The following is a 5,000-nucleotide window of genomic DNA, read 5'->3' on the forward strand; positions in this document are numbered from 1 at the left end:
GGACCGAGAGGGGTCCCAGAGTACACTGTCCCTAGTAATCCGGATGAAGGCTACCCCCCTTTCTTGTAACCCGCGCGCTCCGGGTGACGGAGGAGACCGAAGGGGTGAACGCACCCGGCCTCCTGGATCCCTGGCTGGGATCCGGGAGGCGAATGGACCCTGTTAGAAATGAGGGGGCTCCGGTTGACGCAGGTGTGAACCCACAACAAGCAGGGACCCTTTACTTCTTGTCAGGGCGAAGGATGACTCCCCAGAATAACCCCTGCTCACCCTCTAGGTGCGTGGCGCGAGCAGTCTAGGCTAAGTCTCAGGCGTACACGGTTAAGCAAATGCAATTACACATACAGTAAACCCCCTGTATGCACCACAAATGGACACCAATCCGGTAGTATATAAAAATAAGCTTTTATGTAGTTTCAGCAGAGTTAAATACAAGGCCCAGTAACGATGAACTGATGGGACCACAATTCTTAGGAATACGGTAAAGTTCTCTTTGTACGGAAAGTTCTTTAGGCGGGCACAAGGTGACTGTAGGCCTCAGCACACTCCGGGCTGAGGCGGCGACCGGGAAGCACACGGCAGATGACAGGGAAATCAGAACGTTGCGGACCCTGGATCCGATGCGAGCTCGCGGTCGAGTTCGTAAGTACAGTACCTTGTTTCTTGACGCGAAGGTGGGGGCGGGAAGTCAGCGGCTCTTCAACCGAAGAGCGAGGCGGCGTCCGGGGCTCCCACACTTCACGATGGGTGTCTGCTCTTCAGGCTCACGACCAGAGCGGGGTGTTGCAGGTGGCGGGTGAACAAAGCAGGGCAGCCGGGCACGCAGGTACGTCCGGGCCGTCCGAGGCTTGGAGATGCTCACAAACGCCGATTCCGGCGGGAGGGTGAAGGTGCACAGCGAGCCTCCAGCGAGCGAGGTGACGGGGCAGCCCAGCACAGCGTAGGGGGAGCGGCTCCGATCGAGCGAGGCTCTTCCCAAGGCGGGGGCGGCTAAGCAGTCCTGGTCACGGCTCAGGGAGGGACTGGGCACGAGGGTCACAGCTCCGGCGAGGGAAAGGACACCACAGTCCAGCAGCAGGCGAGTGAAGATCAGGTAGAGCCCAATGGTCCTGGGGCTCAGTTCAGGGGGCAAGCTCAGTTCCAAGCCCTTGGAGATCGTTTTGGAAAAGCACAAGTCTTGAAAGTAAAAGTAAAGTAAAAGTCTTCAGCAACAGTTTCTCTTCTCTCCTTTGGCAGCAAGGTCACCACTGCAGGCCAATCCCCCAGGATAGGGACAGTCTTCCTCCTACAGCTTTCCCGGTGCCTCCTCCTCAGGCAGAGATTCTTCTTGGTCAAAAGCGGATCTAGTTTCTTAGGAGCAGGGCTCCTCCATTTATACCACAAATCTTTTGTTCTCCCAGGCCAGGGGGGCCCTTGCCTAGTTCAGTCCGGTTTCTGAGCACTTTGTTTACGTGATGCAGGCTTCTTCTTTCAGAGTGCAGGGCAGAGTCATCAGACGCTCCACAGGGGGTGGAGCCGGCATCGAGGTAGCGGAGCACTGTCCTATTCAGAGCCTAGGAGCACTCCTCCCACCCATCTACCTGTCGATCGTCCTATTCATACCAGGCTACCTAGCCCTGCCCATCTGGGTTCCCCCAGCCCTGTCACTCACACCAGCCAGACATCAGATACACATCACGCAGAGGCGGCTGAAATGGTTAGGCAAGCAAAGGCCAACTTTCTAAAAGTGACATTTGCAAACCCGGAATATTAAAATAAACCTTGCGAACAGATGTACCTTATTATTCCGAGTTCAGGCATACTAAACTCGATCTCCTACCATGTTCCCTGGGTCGGTTAGGATCATAGGGTGTAATGATCCAGGCCGCCCATACTGGCCTATGAGAACAGGGTAGCCTTGCAGTAGTGAACAACAAGATGGCGGTAATTCACTACTAGGACATGCCACGCATCCAGGCTTGTCCTACCTTAGGCGTACAATGCACCCTGCCCGTGGGCCTACCAGAGGGGTGACTAACATGCAGCTAAGGGAAGGGTTTAGGGACTGGCAAGTGTGGGCACTTGCCGGTCAGCATGTCAGTACCAGACTGCACGCAGGTTCTGCGATGGCAGACCTTAGATATATTTTACCGGCCGCTTCTGTGGGTGGCACAACCAGTGCTGCAAGCCCACCAGCGGTGTTCGCATTTACATGCCCTGGCGCCCCCGGCGCACTTTACTGGGGTCTGACAGTAAATCAAACAATCCAATCATGGAATCCAACCAACATATACAATTTACATAGGGAGCACTCGCACCGTGACACTGGTTGGCAGTGGCACAGCGCGCTGAGCGGCCAACACCATAAAAACACATGAGGCACAGCGACAAAGAGGAAGGGAGACTCACGCCAAGGTGCCAGGTCTAACAGACCCTCATCGGGACTTCCAGGCCTGGTCCGGCAATCTGGTCGCCCCATTGGAAAGCCTTGCGCGCGACCAGATGGCCGAGGGTAAAGGAGCGACCAGATGGCCGGCACCTGAAGACTCCCGTCTGCCATAGCAGTAGGGCTCCCGCCTGCCCACCCACCCACCCGCCAAGGGCTCGGGGGGACTCTGCTTCCCGGGGTGGTCTCGGGGGACACCGGCTGGGCCTCAGGCACGGGGAGGACCACCGGAGCTCTCGGGGCCCGGGGGCCCAGGTGCCCGGGGGAGGACTGCCCGGGACCCGTGGAGCATGTCCCTGGGCACTTTGCCACGCCGCGGGCCGGTGGAGGGAAGCCCGGAGGCCTGGGAGGATGCTGCCCGGGCGTAGCCCATCTGGTCCCCGGCAAGGAACTGCCAGCCCCGGAGGGGTGTTCCGGCATACCCTGCCCCTACTAATCCGGAGTAAGGCTACCGTCCTTTCTTGTAACCCGCGCGCTCCGGGTGACGGAGGGGACCCTAGGCGCGGACGCGCCCGACCTCCTGGAGCCCTGGCTGGGATCCGGGAGGTGAATGGACCCTCATCGGGACTTCCAGGTCGGCCCGGCCATCTGGTCGCCTCATTGGAAAGCATTGCGCGCGACCAGATGGCAGAGGGGAAAGGAGCGACCGGATGGCCGGCACCTGAAAGTTCTCCTGTCTGCCCGAGCCATAGCGGTAGTGCTCCCACCTGCCCACCCACCCACCAAGGGCTCAGGGGGACTCTGCTTCCCGGGGTGGGCTCAGGGGACCCTGGCTGGGCCTCAGGCAAGGGGAGAACCACCGGAGCTCTCGGGGCCAGGGGGCCCAGGCGCCCGGGGGAGGACTGCCCAGGACCCGTGGAGCCCGTCCCTGGGCACTTTGCCACGCTGCAGGCCGGTGGAGGGAAGCCCCGGAGGTCTGGGAGGATGTTGCCCGGGCGTAGCCCATCTGGTCCCCGGCAAGGAACTGCCGGCCCCTGATGGGTGTTCCGGCATACCCTGTCCATACTGATATGGAGGAAGGCTACCGTCCTTTCTTGTAACCCGCGCGCTCCAGGTGACGGAGGAGACACTAGGCGCGGACGAGCCCGACCTCCTGGAGCCCTGGCTGGGATCCGGGAGGTGAATGGACCCTCATCGGGACTTCCAGGCCGGCCCGGCCATCTGGTCGCCCCATTGGAAAGCATTTCGCGCGACCAGATGGCCGAGGAGAAAGGAGCGACCGGATGGCCGGCACCTGAAAGGACTCCCGTCTGCCCGACCCATAGCGGTAGGGCTCCAACCTGCCCACCCACCCGCCAAGGGCTCGGGAGGACTCTGCTTCCCGGGGTGGGCTCGGGGGACCCCAGCTGGGCCTCAGGCACGGGGAGGACCACCGGAGCTCTCGGGGTCCGGGGGCCCAGGCGCCCGGGGGAGGACTGCCCGGGACCCGTGGAGCCCGTCCCTGGGCACTTTGCCACGCTGCGGGCCAGTGGAGGGAAGCCCCGGAGGCCTGGGAGGATGTTGCCTGGGCGTAGCCCATCTGGTCCCCGGCAAGGAATTGCCGGCCCCGGAGGGTTGTTCCGGCATACCCTGCCCCTACTAATCCGGAGGAAGGCTACTGTCCTTTCTTGTGACCCGTGCGCTCCGGGTGACGGAGGGGACCCTAGGCGCGGCCGCGCCCGTCCTCCTGGAGCTCTGGCTGGGATCCAGGAGGTGAATGGACCCTCATCGGGACTTCCAGGCCATCTGGTCACCCCATTGAAAAGCATTGCGCGCGACCAGATGGCCGAGGTGAGAGGTGCAACCAGATGGCCGGGACTGAAAGGACTCCCATCTGTCCAACCCCGAGCCTTCGTGCTGGGGTTCCCGCATGCCCACACAGGGCACCGTGGCTGCAGGGCTCTGGGGCTCCGGGGCTGCTGTGCTCCGGGGCTGCAGGGCTCCAGGGCTGCAGGGCTCCGGGGCTGCAGGACTCCGGGGCTGCAGGACTCCGGGGCTGCAGGGCTCCAGGGCTGCAGGGCTGCAGGGCTGCAGGGCTTCGGAGCTGCAGGGCTCCGGGGCTGCAGGGCTCCAGGGCTGCAGGGCTCCGGGGCTGCAGGGCTCCGGGCCTGCAGGGCTCCAGGCTGCAGGGCTCCGGGGCTGCAGGGCTCCAGGGCTGCAGGGCTGCAGGGCTCCGGGGCTGCAGGGCTCCAGGGCTGCAGGGCTCCGGGGTTGCAGGGCTCCAGGGCTGCAGGGCTCCGGGGCTGCAGGGCTCCAGGGCTGCAGGGCTCCGGGCCTGCAGTGCTCCAGGGCTGCAGGGCTCCAGGCTGCAGGGCTCCAGGGCTGCAGGGCTCCAGGGCGGCAGGGCTCCAGGGCTGCAGGGCTCCGGGGCTGCAGGGCTCCAGGGCTGGAGGGCTCCGGGCCTCTAGGGCTCCAGGGCTGCAGGGCTCCTTGGCTGCAGGGCTCCAGGGCCGCAGGGCTCCGGGGCTGCAGGGCTCCGGGGCTGCAGGGCTCCGGGCCTGCAGGGCTGCAGGGCTCCGGGGCTGCAGGGCTCCAGGGCTGCAGGGCTCCGGGGCTGCAGGGCTCCAGGGCTCCAGGGCTTTAGGGCTGCAGGTCT

Source organism: Triturus cristatus, chromosome 1_1, assembly GCF_964204655.1.
Source record: "Triturus cristatus chromosome 1_1, aTriCri1.1, whole genome shotgun sequence".
Taxonomy (NCBI): domain Eukaryota; kingdom Metazoa; phylum Chordata; class Amphibia; order Caudata; family Salamandridae; genus Triturus; species Triturus cristatus.